Consider the following 16,565-nt stretch of genomic DNA (forward strand, 5'->3'; position numbering starts at 1 on the left):
TAGAAACTAGGAAATGCCAAAGATCGAACAGGGCCCTTTTCTTTTACTTTTCGACAAACCTTCGCAAGCATCCAACGTATTACTTCTACTTACATCCAGTCAGCAAAAACCTAGTCATACGGTCACACTGACATGTGAGGAAGGCGGGGAAGTCTCTGTCTTTGCAGACATAGTGCTCGGGGGCTGTTACGAGGAGACAGGAGGAGAGTAGGTGTTGCAGGGCGACGGCGGCACCTGCGGCGAGAGCACTCGGGGGCTCAGAGGGGCCCCAGCTCCGCGCTGGTCTTCATGAGCAGAACACACGTGTAAGTCACGATCTCGTACGAGCTGGGCAGCCGTTCTTAATCCCCGGGTGTCTCGGCTTCCCCATCTGCGAAGGGGATAAGTGATTCCTACTCTTCAGGTTGTCGTGAAGCTAGAACGATGGTTCAGGGACGCTCAGAAGAGGATGCCCAGGGCCAGTGTGGCCATGTCCATGCTGCTCCGATTCCTTAACTACCAGCCTCCGAGCAGGAGCAGCGTCCTCAGGGTGCAGCCCCGGGGCCTTCAGGGAAGGGACTTGCTTGCAGCCCTGTGCTCTGCTTGGGAGAGAAGTTCTAGGGGGCATGTCGTGCTCGCTGACGCTCCAGCTGAAGAGAATAAGTCAGGGTAAAGCACTCTGGACCTGGCGCGTCCTCAGCAGTTCGCTGTCGGAGCGTTTCCCTGCAGTGGCGGCGAGGCCGTGGGAGCCCTGCGTTGGCCGGCTGCTGTGCCGGGGCTGCACCAGCCCCCTCGCCTCTGGGTGCTTGGGATGAGCACGTTCGCCGTTTGGCACGCTGGGAGGGTGCTGCAGGCATTAGCTTGCTCTGTCTTGCTCATTCTCTGCTCATGGAAAGTTATCTGAAGGAAATCTGGTGTCCACGCAGCCACGTGTGTACTCTGACGTCACAGATCCGTGGGATGTTAGAGGAAGACAAGGACCACAGTGAGTGAGTGAGAGGGGGTCCCACGGGGCCGCAACCCGGCGTGAGGAGCTGGGGGGTGCAACGCAGCGGGAAGCCAGCAGGGCGGTCACCAGGGGCCACGTGGCCTGCTGCATGGTTTTCGATCGCTCTGGCCGTGTGGGGAATGGCTTCCAGGGGGCAGGAGGGCCTCGGGAGTCGGGCTCCGTGTCCCAATGCCGTAGAAAGGGCTGTACTGCAGACCTACGGAGCGTGCTTCTTACAGTCTCCCACGGCCCCGTCTGAATGTGAGCGGCCTGGGGCTCCAGGGGCTTACGGTGTAGGCGCCATCTGTGGCGGAAGGGCCCCAAAGATACCGACGTCACCCCTGCAGGCCCGCACTAATGCGTCCAGACACCGCGGACAGCACAGGCTGGGGAGCACGGGGCCTGCGCTCTCTGTTGAGGATGTGGTCCTTGCTGAGAAGCCGCCTCTGCCCACCCTTCAGTCCAGGAGCCCAGCCAGGTGTCCACCCTGCTTTGCTGCTGGGGTTCCCTGCAGGTGTCCGTGTGTCCCCTCGACGTCTATGACGGTGGCAGAGAAGGGGGCATGTGGGAAATGGCCGGCCCCCCCGCAGACTTTCCGTGGGCCGAGGTGATGAGGCGCAGGAGCCACGCTGTGAGAGCCTCCCCCCTGCCGGCTGTAGGGCGAAGGGAGGGCGGGGACGAAGGGTGAGCCTGGACTAGAGGCGGCGCCGCCCCGGAGACTTTAAGAGGTGTTCGATGGTGGAATAGCTACATTTCTGTGCAAAAACCTTTGCACGTCCTGACTGATTCTTTGAGAAATGCATTTGGGGGCAGCTGCGAGAGCACAGTGGTAAGCTGTATCTCACATGGTTGGCCGTTTCCAAACCCTGGCCCTGGGGGCCTGGAAAACACACCAGGTGTATGTCCGCGCGTGTTCAAAATCCTGATGGGGAGGAGAATGGAGGAGAAGGGGCTGCAGTGTGACCACACCCCACTGGTGCAGCGCGCTCTCTCTCTCTCTCTCTCTCTCTCTCTGGCAAGCCTATGCACCCTCTGGCAATTAAAAGAAGAAGAAAGAAATCTAATTCCAAGGATATGAATCAAAGGATATACAATCTTGTAATAGTTTTTATAGCGGTTGCCAAACTGCCTTCCGGAGTTTAACCAATTTACAATTCCACCTGCTGTGTATAATGAAATCAATTTCCCCTGTAATTTTACCAACATAAAATATTAAAATGTTAAAAATAGGCAATTTATTAAGCAAAATAAACATATGTAGATATATAGAGAGATATATATAGATAGGTAGATAGCTTTTTCGCCTTAATTTTCTCTTCTTGGGCTAAGTGTATTTCCTTATTAAGCGTTTGTTCTTTATCCATTTTCTTTTCTCACTGGGATTTCATCTTCCTATTACGACTTTGCTATCAGGCTTTCCTCTTGTTTTAAAAACCACACCCTGTCGCAGTGCCATGGCGCCGTCTGCGTGGACCCAGTGGTGACAGTAGATGTCTGGTTGAGAAAAGAGCTCTCGGGCTTTCTGACCTGCGTGACCGGACTCTGCTTCCTAACCCTGGTTCCTCCCGTCTCCCCACATGGGGCCCTGCTTCTCCGTAGGAACGGTTACTAACAGCTCGATGGAGGTATCGCAACTATCCTTACCAACTTACACTTGTGTTCTAGTTTGGTTGCGTTTTTTGGCATGCAGAGGTTTCTCCTGTTTAATTTTATGTAGTTAAATCCAGCGATCTTGCCTGTAGTGGAGGTCTTCCATACCCACCGATCATGGCCAGGAAGGAAAACATAAGCACTTTACAGTCTCGACCTGTGAAGCCACCACGCGCAGCACACTCATGGCGGGTCTGGTCTCCCAGCAATGTGGCAGGTGACCGCAGCCATGCCTCCGTCACACTGAGTGAGGGTCCTGCACGACAGGGCAGAGCCCACGGCCTCTCTGCTCAGGGTGAGGGTCCTGCACGATGGGGTAGAGTCCATGGCCTCTCTGCTCGGGGTGAGGGTCCTGCACGACGGGGCAGAGCCCACGGCCTCTCTGCTCGGGGTGAGGGTCCAGCACGACGGGGCAGAGCCCACGGCCTCTCCATTTGGGGTGAGGGTCCTGCACGACGGGGCAGAGCCCACGGCCTCTCTGCTCAGGGTGAGGGTCCTGCACGATGGGGTAGAGCCCATGGCTTCTCTGCTCGGGGTGAGGGTCCTGCACGACGGGGCAGAGCCCACGGCCTCTCACTTGGGGTGGAAGCGCAGCTTCGCCTCCAGGAAAGCTTCGAAATGAGATGCAGCGAGGCGATTGCCTTCAAAGCTACTTTCCGAAAGATGCCTTTCCTTCCTCAGTGTTTTGCATGTTTCCTGTTGTCTAGGGTCTTGAGAGCTGTTCTGTGTCTGTCGCCCAGTCACGTATTTCTGTGAGCTTTTGCATTTGTTTTTCCTGTTGGGGAGATCGCGTCTTGCTATGTCGTATGTAAATACCCCCCAGGAAGGTTCTGAGGACAAGGGTCATTAAAGGAGTCCTGGCCTGAACCTGGGATCAGCGTTTCCATTTCTTAGTGGCGTGGGACCCACTTTGCTGGGAGAGTCACCCCTCAAGCTCACGTGGCCTCCTCTAAGGACCTCTTGTCTCAGAGCTAGCCGCCAGTGTGCACGTCATCAGCAGCTCAGCGAAGCCTTCCGTAGTAACGAGTGTCTTCACCTGAAAATGAAGCGAAGCTCACGGCCACCCTGTTGGAAGGAGAGGGTGTGGCTTCCTGGGGAGCAGAATGGGGCTGGGGGTCGGCCGTGGGCACGGAGTGGCTGACTCAGCCCGCCCTGGCGTTTTAGGGGTTCTTGTTTAGTTTTCTGTCTCAGCGTCGGCTGCCAAGTTTTGGTTGTTGGTCAGGGACTTCAGAGAAAACTGAAGAGATACAGGCAGGATGAATAATGTCTGTATTTCCTTGAAAATAATCCGAGGGGAACCACGACCCTGAAGTGACATAGCAGTGGTGACACTGCGTGGTATTTAGGGCAGTGTAAAGGTTACAGGTGTGTCTGCCCGATCCAGCCCTGAAGGCTGCCAGGAGGGCCAGAGTTGGTAAACAGAAACAGAGTCTCAAAGTGGCAGGCGTCTCCATGATATCGAATAAAACTCGGGCGCTGCAAGTGCATTTCTGACCTGTCTATACAGCCCACTGCTGGACCGCCTCCACCAGGGTGTCCTCCTGGCTCCTCACAGCCAGACTTAACCTGCGCTGTCTCCTCTGCTCCGTGCTCCGGTTTCCGGACGCATAGTGGGGACGCCCAGCACTTCAGAGGGTTCTGCCACTCGAGCTCCGTGGTTGGCCGAGAGCCATCGGGAGCTGTCCAGGCAGAAGCCTCGAACCAGGTGCCTGGAGGACAGAAGCCTGGCATGTCCCGGTTTCTGCTCATTCGTTTTCCGCTGTGAGGCCCCCCAAAGCCCCTCCAGCCCCAGGTCCCTTCCCCAGAGTGGAAGCAGCCGGACTGCAGGGCCACACTCCTGCTCATTGTAGCTCATCATGGCGAGCCCGGGGCGGGGTCCAGACACCAGACAACGGCAGCGGGCGGGACTGTGCAGGTCAGCCCTGGCCAGACCGTCCCCTGGGAGGGGCAGGGCCACGGGGAAGCGCACCGCGAAGTGCTGTGCGAGAGACGCTGTGAGAGACGCTATGTGAGAGACGCTATGAGAGACGCTATGTGAGAGACGCTATGAGAGACGCTATGTGAGAGACGCTATGAGAGACGCTATGTGAGAGACGCTATGAGAGACGCTATGTGAGAGACGCTATGAGAGACGCTATGTGAGAGACGCTATGAGAGACGCTATGTGAGAGACGCTATGAGAGACGCTATGTGAGAGACGCTATGAGAGACGCTATGTGAGAGACGCTATGAGAGACGCTATGTGAGAGACGCTATGAGAGACGCTATGTGAGAGACGCTATGAGAGACGCTATGTGAGAGACGCTATGAGAGACGCTATGTGAGAGACGCTATGAGAGACGCTATGTGAGAGACGCTATGAGAGACGCTATGTGAGAGACGCTATGAGAGACGCTATGTGAGAGACGCTATGAGAGACGCTATGTGAGAGACGCTATGAGAGACGCTATGTGAGAGACGCTATGAGAGACGCTATGTGAGAGACGCTATGAGAGACGCTATGTGAGAGACGCTATGAGAGACGCTATGTGAGAGACGCTATGAGAGACGCTATGTGAGAGACGCTATGAGAGACGCTATGTGAGAGACGCTATGAGAGACGCTATGTGAGAGACGCTATGAGAGACGCTATGTGAGAGACGCTATGAGAGACGCTATGTGAGAGACGCTATGAGAGACGCTATGTGAGAGACGCTATGAGAGACGCTATGTGAGAGACGCTATGAGAGACGCTATGTGAGAGACGCTATGAGAGACGCTATGTGAGAGACGCTATGAGAGACGCTATGTGAGAGACGCTATGAGAGACGCTATGTGAGAGACGCTATGAGAGACGCTATGTGAGAGACGCTATGAGAGACGCTATGTGAGAGACGCTATGAGAGACGCTATGTGAGAGACGCTATGAGAGACGCTATGTGAGAGACGCTATGAGAGACGCTATGTGAGAGACGCTATGAGAGACGCTATGTGAGAGACGCTATGAGAGACGCTATGTGAGAGACGCTATGAGAGACGCTATGTGAGAGACGCTATGAGAGACGCTATGTGAGAGACGCTATGAGAGACGCTATGTGAGAGACGCTATGAGAGACGCTATGTGAGAGACGCTATGAGAGACGCTATGTGAGAGACGCTATGAGAGACGCTATGTGAGAGACGCTATGAGAGACGCTATGTGAGAGACGCTATGAGAGACGCTATGTGAGAGACGCTATGAGAGACGCTATGTGAGAGACGCTATGAGAGACGCTATGTGAGAGACGCTATGAGAGACGCTATGTGAGAGACGCTATGAGAGACGCTATGTGAGAGACGCTATGAGAGACGCTATGTGAGAGACGCTATGAGAGACGCTATGTGAGAGACGCTATGAGAGACGCTATGTGAGAGACGCTATGAGAGACGCTATGTGAGAGACGCTATGAGAGACGCTATGTGAGAGACGCTATGAGAGACGCTATGTGAGAGACGCTATGAGAGACGCTATGTGAGAGACGCTATGAGAGACGCTATGTGAGAGACGCTATGAGAGACGCTATGTGAGAGACGCTATGAGAGACGCTATGTGAGAGACGCTATGAGAGACGCTATGTGAGAGACGCTATGAGAGACGCTATGTGAGAGACGCTATGAGAGACGCTATGTGAGAGACGCTATGAGAGACGCTATGTGAGAGACGCTATGAGAGACGCTATGTGAGAGACGCTATGAGAGACGCTATGTGAGAGACGCTATGAGAGACGCTATGTGAGAGACGCTATGAGAGACGCTATGTGAGAGACGCTATGAGAGACGCTATGTGAGAGACGCTATGAGAGACGCTATGTGAGAGACGCTATGAGAGACGCTATGTGAGAGACGCTATGAGAGACGCTATGTGAGAGACGCTATGAGAGACGCTATGTGAGAGACGCTGTGTGAGAGACGCTGTACCAGGTGCTGTACGAGGTGTTCCCATTTGTGTTCCCCGGCACACCCTGGTGCATCGGTCCCATTTGCACCGACTTCCTGAGACCCCGCGTGGGTTACACCAGTTTCTTTCCTTACGTGATCCTTAGGGGTACCAGGAAAATCACCATTAGATAAACTCCTCTCTCCTTCTCTCACTCGAGTCTCTGCAGAGCCTCCTGCCCAGGCGTGGTCTGTCTGCGATGGGTAGAGACACCCCTTCGTAAATGTACCCGCCTCTTCCTGAACACGCTGTGCTGGGTCCCTCCTCAAACACGGCACGTCCCCTCACGTGGAGCACACCCCTCGGGACACGGCTCCTGACACGGCTACCCCGTCCTTGTCTCTTCCTCCCAGTCCTGAGCGTGCCCGCGGACCACACCCACTTCCCGTTTCCACAGCCCTGACAGCCCACGGGTGTGCAGGACACACTTGTGAGAGACAGTCAGCCCCCATCGGCACACTCCCGGGGGGCCGGGGCGGGGGGCGTCGGGCAAAAACCGGGGGGGCCGGGAGGGGCGCCTGCGTCTGTGGCCGCTGGGTCCGCATGGCAGAGTGACAGCTGGCCCCGAGGCTGGACTGAGAAGGCCCCGGGCTGGGGAAGGGAAGCTGCACTAATACGATGTCTTATTTTGGGCACAAAAGCAGATTCTTGGCTCTTCTTGTTAGACTTGCCATGGCATTCTTTCTGTGTCAGCCTGTTCATTAATATGCCAGATGCCCTCTGTTGTCTCAGACTTCTTGAAAGCGTAGTCACACAGCACAGCACACCGCCGCTCCCACGGCCACGCGGCCTCAGCCAAGTGCAAATTGAGACGCTGCGACAGCCCCCGAGGACACCTCGGCCCAAGGCCTCTTCCTGCTGTGCGTGGAGCAGCCACCTCTCCCTGCACGGTGCCGGACAGCTGCACAAGGGCTTCCTGTTCGGTGCATGCAGTGCGCGTGTGAACCGCCGCAGTGAACCCCCACGTGGGCCGGTGACGCCCATGCGCCTCCACCCCACCGTGGGTTCGGAGGGTGGCCCGAGCTGCCCGACTGTGTGAGCTGGGCCAGGCCCCGATGGGCAGCCAGAGTCCACCCCCAGTCCGCTCTGCCGCTCTCAGGGGCGAGGACATAGTCAGGCTGTTGTTGAGTTCAATATGCAAAAAGATCTTTGGGAAATGCAAATGAAGGAAGCACAGCCATAAATAGGAAAGCGAGAAGTCTTATTGAAATAGGAAAAGCCATCTAAAAATGAATTATTTATTATGCACAAAGCCACCGCCTGCTCCGTCAGCCCCTGCGCTGCCTCTGAAGCTCCCTAATGAGCTGTCCCCGGGGTGATTTAGAACGCGGTGGTGGCGGTGGCCTTAGAGGTGCACATACGAACCCACGCGGCAGCTGTGGTGCCACCGTCAGCCGTGTGGCTGTCACTGCCCCGCTGTTGGACAGCCAGTTGCTCTCAGGGAACAAATGACCTGGCTCACGTCGTAGACACCACAGGAACACGGCCCACCTGGCACAGACGGTGGCCCTGCTCCTGGGCGTGGGGAGCAGCGTCCCAGGCTGCTGGACACGGGACTTAATCAGACGCGGTGGAGCAAGGTCGTTCCAGAATCGGGTGTGACTGGAGGAGAGGAAGCCGTGTCACGTGTGGCTGGCCTCAGCCTCGTGGTTCGTGGAGCCGAATTCCACATGGCCGACTGCAGTTCGAATCCTGCCCTATGGCTTGAAGAGCGTGCTGGGCGTGTGTGCACGTGTCCTCGAATCCTGACAGGGTGGGGAAGTGGAGAAGGGACTGGACGACCACACCCCGCCGTGGGCTGCTTCCTCCCTCTCCCTCTCCCGCTCCCTCTGGCGACTGCACCTGCGCTCACAGAAAACACGTGACACGGGGAGGAAGAACGCTGCCGCCTGAGAAGTCGTGAAGAGCCAGCTCCGGACGAGGAGGTGAGACGCCGAGCCCGCCCGGGCAAGGCCAACCTGGGGTGCTCTCGGATGAGAAATGCCGGTGTGGGGGCCACATGGCGGCAAAGCAGTGAAATGCAGGGCTGCGAGGCGGGTCCACATGCGGAGGTTCTGGGTTCACATCCAGAGACCGCCCGAGTACACAGGGCTGCCTGAGGAGGGTGGGGTCATGACATCAGGGCCCTGTGGGGGTTCTCTCTCTCTCGTTCATGGAAGAAAGAAATGAAGAAACATTAAGAAAAAGTGGCACGTAGCTGGGGACCGAGGGGATGAAGCCGGCCTCGGCAGGCACTGGGCAGTGGAGGCCCTGACCTTCCTGCACATGGTAGAGTTTCCGAGTCGACCTGTTACGATCTGATCTGGGGTCTTTTTTATTGAGATTTATTTATTTATTTATTATTACTTTGAAATTTGCTATAGGGCAGATGTGCTCACGAGAGGGAGAGGGAACGTGAGCGAGCATCGGGTCAGACCTCAGCCGCAGCTGGCTGTGCCTCCACCACCTCACCACCTGCCGGCCCTGGGGTCTGTTTTCAACGTCACTCCGAAGGCCGTCAGATCGTGCTCCGGGGAATGAGTCCCCAGAGTCAGGACAATCACCGACTGCTCCGGCAGGCCAGGCGAAACGATGGCGGCTTGGCCTGGGGTGACCGTGGTGAGCCTGGAGACAGCAGAATGTTCCGGGTGCATTTCCTACGCACGGCCCTCAGTCTTGCTCACAGGTGGGACACAGCTTGTCCGAACAGGAGAGGTCCAGCACGAGTCTGGATGAGACGGTGCTGCCCGCTGGAACTTTCGGGGACGACATCCCATTCCCTGATCCCAGCCAGCCGGTACGGCGGCTCGGCCCGTGTGACTGGGTCCTGAGGTGCCGACGGTGGTTTTAATGAGTCCTTGAAGTTACTGCAAGCGCAAACAGGTGTGCTGGTGGCTCTCAGACTAGGCAGCCCCACTCCGAAGTACTGGCTTGGGGACCTCGAGGAAAAGCCACAGTCCGTGTGTCCTTCCCCGGGCACCCACTGCTCCGGGCACCCACTGTCCGCTCTCCTGCTCGGTGCCCCAGAGTCCTTCGCGTGGATCGTGTCAGACGGGCCCTTGACCCCCGGCCTGTGCTTGGGTTCAGCCAGGGAAGGCTGGGGAAGACCAGGTAGGGCAGCGAGGGAGGTTCGCGTCCGCACGCCTCTCGTCCCTTCTGGCAGGGCCACCCTTTGCCTGTGGCTCTGTGCCCTGAACTCACCAGCTACTGCCTGTCAGCGGCTCGGTAACGACCGTGCGGTCTCCCAGGTCGTTGGGGAGTCACGAGGTAGCTTCTGTGCAGAGAGGCATCATGGCCTTCCCGACAGCCCCGCAGTCGTGGCGTTTGCGTGGCAGACGTGAGAGCCTGCCTCAGTCTCCCCCAAGCTGACGCTCCGTCTACACAGCAGTGCGAGGAGCTGCACGGGCCTCTACTCCATAGCGCAGTCCCGCGCCGACGTGCGTTCAGGTGCGTGCTGTTCCGTACCAACCGCTTGCTTTGATGTCCCCGGTATAACTCAGTTACGCTGCTGTGCGTATTTTCTAAGTATGAGTGTTGGTAGATTATATGGTTCTTATTTCAGGGCAATAAAGTAAGTGGTATTTATTTGTTACATAAATATTGTTACATAAAAGTGGCACTAGCTCACATAGAGCTGGGAACAGTGGGGCAGGTACGAAGCCGTGTTCGTTTTCCAGGCCACGCAGTCTCCGTGGCCACAGTCCAACCTCCTCTGGCTGAAGAGCTGCCGCTGACATACACGTGACCCGCTGTGACTGTGTTCCCATAGAGCCACTCCGGGTGCTGAAATGGACAGCTCATATACGCATCACAAGCAGCGTGCGGCTTTGGGTTTTCTCAGCCGTCGATAAATGTGCCAGCCAGCCTTAGTCACAGACCACTCGGAAGCCCGGCCTGCAGTGTGCCTGGCAGCTCCCGCCCGCGTAACTTCTGTCCCGCCTGTGTTCCTCCTGGAGGTCGAGAGGAGCCCTCCAGATCCCATCATGAGACGCTTCGATCGCCTTGAGCGAAGGGGGTCCCTGCAGATGAAAGCTTTCAGGCTAAGGAGGTGAGCGCGGACGGCTGTCCCCCTCTAGCCACCCCCTGGGGGCCTCCATGGCACTGAGGGCGAGCAGGGGAGGGGTGAGCCGGCATGCACCCCAGTCTCACGCTAGGTATCTCAGATCGGGTATCCCAGATTACCGGATCACCTGGCGAGCAACCCCCTTCTGATGCTTTGACCTAAAGGAACGCCTTCCATCAGGCCAGGGTCCTGGTGGCCCCTCCACCACGACGTCGATCCCTGCTCACCTGACCTGGGGTCCCTCCCTTCCGACTCCCTTCCTCATCTTTCTCCTTGGTCACGTCCCCTGGGCAGCATCACAGGGCGTTAGAGCTGGCAGGAACCTCGCATTGACGCCAGGACAGGGAGATCGAAGGCGGGAAGGAAGAGCCGGAAACTGATTCGAGGACCGCTCACAGCTGCTCCCTGGGTCGTGCCTGCTGGAGCCAGCTCCTCCCTGCTGGCTGAGTGACTTTGCAGGGGCTGACACTCCCTAAATCCGAAACCCTGGCAGCCCCCCCCGGGGCAGTCACCTTGCAGAAGGGCCAGACCTCCTGGGACGTGCATTCCAGGTCACTGCCGAGCCCACCGCGGTCTCGTGTCTGCATTTCTCATGAGAAATCAAACGTTTGGAAACTCCAGCATCCAGGAGATTGTGAGGCACCATCCGGATCCACCGTCTTAAGGCTCAGGGTGAAGTGGATGGTCTAACTGACCCCGTGCTTCAACCTGCCGCGTCGGGGAGGCCTTCCCTGACACCCCAGCACGAGGTCCCCGGCTGCTGTTTCTCTGAGGGGTCTCCTTTTCTGTCTTAAATTGCCAGGGGTTCGTATACTCACTGGGGAGCGACGGGGCTGGGGGTGGTGGAAGGACCCCAGCGGGTCGTGGGCACCCTGCAGTCCCTGGTCCTCCTTCCTCCTCCCGTTGGGACGTGGGGCACACACGTACAACTCTAGGTGTGTTTTTCAAGTCACCAGGCCTGGGATTTGAACAGCAGGGCTGGCCACACGGGGTCCAGCTCCCTAACCATGAGGCTCTGGGGTGGTCTCCCACAGTATTTCTCACACCTAACATGTCACACGTGTGTGGTGTGCAAGCCCCAGGGGAGACACACCTGTGTGCCTCAGCTGTCGCTGGCCAGCCCCTCCCTGCTGGCTGAGTGCCTTTGCAGGGGCTGACACTCCCTAAATCCGAAACCCTGGCAGCCCCCCCCGGGGCAGTCACCTTGCAGAAGGGCCAGACCTCCTGGGACGTGCATTCCAGGTCACTGCCGAGCCCACCGCGGTCTCGTGTCTGCATTTCTCATGAGAAATCAAACGTTTGGAAACTCCAGCATCCAGGAGATTGTGAGGCACCATCCGGATCCACCGTCTTAAGGCTCAGGGTGAAGTGGATGGTCTAACTGACCCCGTGCTTCAACCTGGCGTGCTGTTCCGTACCAACCGCTTGCTTTGATGTCCCCGGTATAACTCAGTTACGCTGCTGTGCGTATTTTCTAAGTATGAGTGTTGGTAGATTATATGGTTCTTATTTCAGGGCAATAAAGTAAGTGGTATTTATTTGTTACATAAATATTGTTACATAAAAGTGGCACTAGCTCACATAGAGCTGGGAACAGTGGGGCAGGTACGAAGCCGTGTTCGTTTTCCAGGCCACGCAGTCTCCGTGGCCACAGTCCAACCTCCTCTGGCTGAAGAGCTGCCGCTGACATACACGTGACCCGCTGTGACTGTGTTCCCATAGAGCCACTCCGGGTGCTGAAATGGACAGCTCATATACGCATCACAAGCAGCGTGCGGCTTTGGGTTTTCTCAGCCGTCGATAAATGTGCCAGCCAGCCTTAGTCACAGACCACTCGGAAGCCCGGCCTGCAGTGTGCCTGGCAGCTCCCGCCCGCGTAACTTCTGTCCCGCCTGTGTTCCTCCTGGAGGTCGAGAGGAGCCCTCCAGATCCCATCATGAGACGCTTCGATCGCCTTGAGCGAAGGGGGTCCCTGCAGATGAAAGCTTTCAGGCTAAGGAGGTGAGCGCGGACGGCTGTCCCCCTCTAGCCACCCCCTGGGGGCCTCCATGGCACTGAGGGCGAGCAGGGGAGGGGTGAGCCGGCATGCACCCCAGTCTCACGCTAGGTATCTCAGATCGGGTATCCCAGATTACCGGATCACCTGGCGAGCAACCCCCTTCTGATGCTTTGACCTAAAGGAACGCCTTCCATCAGGCCAGGGTCCTGGTGGCCCCTCCACCACGACGTCGATCCCTGCTCACCTGACCTGGGGTCCCTCCCTTCCGACTCCCTTCCTCATCTTTCTCCTTGGTCACGTCCCCTGGGCAGCATCACAGGGCGTTAGAGCTGGCAGGAACCTCGCATTGACGCCAGGACAGGGAGATCGAAGGCGGGAAGGAAGAGCCGGAAACTGATTCGAGGACCGCTCACAGCTGCTCCCTGGGTCGTGCCTGCTGGAGCCAGCTCCTCCCTGCTGGCTGAGTGACTTTGCAGGGGCTGACACTCCCTAAATCCGAAACCCTGGCAGCCCCCCCCGGGGCCGTCACCTTGCAGAAGGGCCAGACCTCCTGGGACGTGCATTCCAGGTCACTGCCGAGCCCACCGCGGTCTCGTGTCTGCATTTCTCATGAGAAATCAAACGTTTGGAAACTCCAGCATCCAGGAGATTGTGAGGCACCATCCGGATCCACCGTCTTAAGGCTCAGGGTGAAGTGGATGGTCTAACTGACCCCGTGCTTCAACCTGCCGCGTCGGGGAGGCCTTCCCTGACACCCCAGCACGAGGTCCCCGGCTGCTGTTTCTCTGAGGGGTCTCCTTTTCTGTCTTAAATTGCCAGGGGTTCGTATACTCACTGGGGAGCGACGGGGCTGGGGGTGGTGGAAGGACCCCAGCGGGTCGTGGGCACCCTGCAGTCCCTGGTCCTCCTTCCTCCTCCCGTTGGGACGTGGGGCACACACGTACAACTCTAGGTGTGTTTTTCAAGTCACCAGGCCTGGGATTTGAACAGCAGGGCTGGCCACACGGGGTCCAGCTCCCTAACCATGAGGCTCTGGGGTGGTCTCCCACAGTATTTCTCACACCTAACATGTCACACGTGTGTGGTGTGCAAGCCCCAGGGGAGACACACCTGTGTGCCTCAGCTGTCGCTGGGCCGTGGCCACCCCATGGCAGAAGCTCAGTAAATACTCCCGAGCTGTGAAACAAGCCAGTTGGAGCGCGGTTCAGATACCTGGCCTGGGGGTGTGTGACCGTGCGGCTGGGGCAGTTAAATGAACTCTGCACCTCACACTTCCCGTCTTAGCATGGGGGTGACGGTGGCACCTCCACTCCATGGGCTGACGTGCAGCCTCAGTGGAAGTAGGATTAACATGTGGAGCAGGCCCTGGCGCCTGACCGCTGTGTGATAAATCGTCCCCTGCCGGCCGTGGTGACAGCGGCCCCACTGGCATGTTGGAAGAGATTGGCACAAGCATTTTGAAGTGATTGTTTTTTTCTTGTACAATTTTTCCTAAGTAAAGGAGGAGTGTGGGGTCCAGGGATCACAAGGATAACCTGCAGTGTTTTCAGTGGTGAGGGAGCACGGCCTGTTCTGCACGCGGGCCTTAGCGTTCTGCTGGACAGGCACCGCAGAGTGATAGGGGTCAGGGCAGTTTCTGATTCCAAACTTGCTGGTGCAGAAACCGGAGTGTGAAGGCTCACCGCCTACTGGATGCTCTGGGCACATGAGAGGGAGACCCCAAGTCTACAGCTTCGACAATAAAGGAAGCTGCCTCCTCACATGAAAGCTGCCCCGAGGCAGGCACTCTGGGCAATGTGGTAGCTCCTTGGCCCAAGGGGACCGGGACCAGTGTCTTTCTCCCACCTGTGTGACTCGTTCTCCAGCTCTCATGACCCAAAATGACTGCCGATGTGCCAGCCATCATGTCCGCATTCCCAGTTTCAAGAAGGAGGAAGGCGAGCACAGAAAGCCACACGACAGCAGAGCCAGCCCCCTCGGAGGGCCTGGAAGTCTCACCCGCCGTGTGCTCTCGTCTCTCTGATTAGACTATGGTCACGCGGCCCTTCCAGGGGGAGCTACGGAATGACGTCTTGGAGCCGAGTGCGGGGCTCCTAACGGGGCTGCATCATTGTCCAACCCAGGCCTGTCCGAGATGGCGAGTGTGGGCCCTAAGGAGAAATGAGGCTGTTACTCAGGAAAGGAGGAGACCAGGCGAGCGGCGCTGTCGGCAGACACCCCGGCCTGCAAGGCCGCAGGCTGCTCCTGGCCGGCTTTACTCCCAGTCGTGTGGGATCACGGGGATCTGAGTCTGCACCCCTGAAACTCCGCCTCCTCACCCAGGAACACCTCACACTCGGACCAGATCTCTCCTTGGTAGCAAAATGCGGTTGTCTGGGAAGACCTGGCACGCTGCTCTCCAGTCCAGGGCGAGAAGCAGTTCCCACGTGCATGTCTGCGACTGTGATGGGGTGGGGAGGGGCTCGCCGCAGGGGCACCGCTGGTTCCCACAGGGTCTCTGCTTGGCCCTGCACAGGTGAGCTTTCATAGGTTTTGAAGACACCATAAGGAAACATGCGTCCTCCTCTTGTCAAGTGATCAGGCAATGCTGGTGTCTGAGCAGATGCTCTGTGCAAACCCCACTGCCTCACCACCCGGCGCACACAGAGCCTCTCTCTGCTTTTCCATGAGCACACGAGGTTTTAGAAGGCAGGTCCAGTGTAACAGACAGCCCCGAAGGGCACCCCGAATGTCACGTAAAGGGGACCTTTCTTTTTGATTGCATATGTGCATGTTTTCTCTTTTAACTTTTGCCAGAAGATGCATGTGTTGGCCAGAGAGAGACAGAGAAAGAGAAAGGGAGAGAGTGAGACACACTCCCAACTGAGGATGGTCACGCCCAAATCCCTTCTCCTCCGTTTCTCCCTCCTTTCAGGGTGTCGGGCACGCACACGTGCCTGGCATGTTTTCAGGCAAGAGTTGGAGCCTGGAACTACACAATGGGCTACATGGGATCCGGCCATCTTACCCAGCACACTTCTTTATTTCAGGACGTGCTCGTCTTAGGTAAGAAGACGGTTGGCGTGCACCCATCCGGGTGTGCAACGTGGGGATACAGAGGGCTCCTAATTCAAAACCAAACATGGAAAACTAAATAATGTAAATACGTGGGTAATTCGATATTGCTCCAAAAGTAAACATTGCTTCCTAAAGAAAAGTCATTTTAAAATATTTTGAAGCTAGCTCATTAAAATACATATTTCCACAAAGAGCTGGTTTTCTTATGTAAAATTTAGCTGTTTTCCCTGAAGTTATTATTCTGTCGATAGATGCCGAGAACGTGAGAAAGCATGGAGGTTGCTGAAATGTGGGATTACGCGTATTAATAGTTAAAGGCAAGTCCCTCCGAGAGAGCAGCACCAGTTAGTGGTCGGTACAGGGCTGAACTTTTCAACACGGGCAAGTTTGTATAAATCAGATTTTCAGCTGAGTACCTGTGTCATCTATTACATGTCTCCTGAACAAAAATGATTGCTTTATCCTTCACTTCAACTCGCCTTTTGCTTTAGCGGGGAGAAAGGAAATGCAAATGAGAACGAGATACCCTCCCGCCCTACCCTAGGGAAGGAGGCTTCTTCCCTCAGCCGCTCCCCTCCTGTTCTCTCGCTTCCTCTACCCTGCTTCTTCATCCCTCCTCTCACGCTGCCTCCAATCCGAAAGATCTTGTCCTTAGGGGAAGATTCGGTCGCGAAGATCTTATTTTTGCAGTTCTGGGTCCCTGCGTGTCGTCATTTACGATGCTTTTACAAGGGCAGGACAGGAGTGCAGCTCTGCCTGCTGCTCAGAAAGCAAACTTCTCACCCCCCGGCAGCGTCTCCAGCAGATCCAGTACCGGGGGTGGTCAGTGCAGGTCAGCCCCGGCCCGCTGGTACCCGGGGGTGGGCGCTGGGGGCCCGGCCTCGTCCACACCCCT

At 56.9% G+C, this 16,565-nt stretch overlaps 1 protein-coding gene across 1 annotated transcript in view; it reads left to right on the top strand.

The window, feature by feature from the left end:
- The window catches only part of LOC102503351 (transmembrane protein 132D), a 399,636-nt gene that overhangs the window by 266,590 nt on the left and 116,481 nt on the right, over nucleotides 1-16,565 (top strand). The gene's annotated exons all lie outside the window — the stretch shown is intronic.

The sequence above is a fragment of the Tupaia chinensis genome, unplaced genomic scaffold (assembly GCF_000334495.1).
Source record: "Tupaia chinensis unplaced genomic scaffold, TupChi_1.0 Scaffold000211_1, whole genome shotgun sequence".
Taxonomy (NCBI): domain Eukaryota; kingdom Metazoa; phylum Chordata; class Mammalia; order Scandentia; family Tupaiidae; genus Tupaia; species Tupaia belangeri.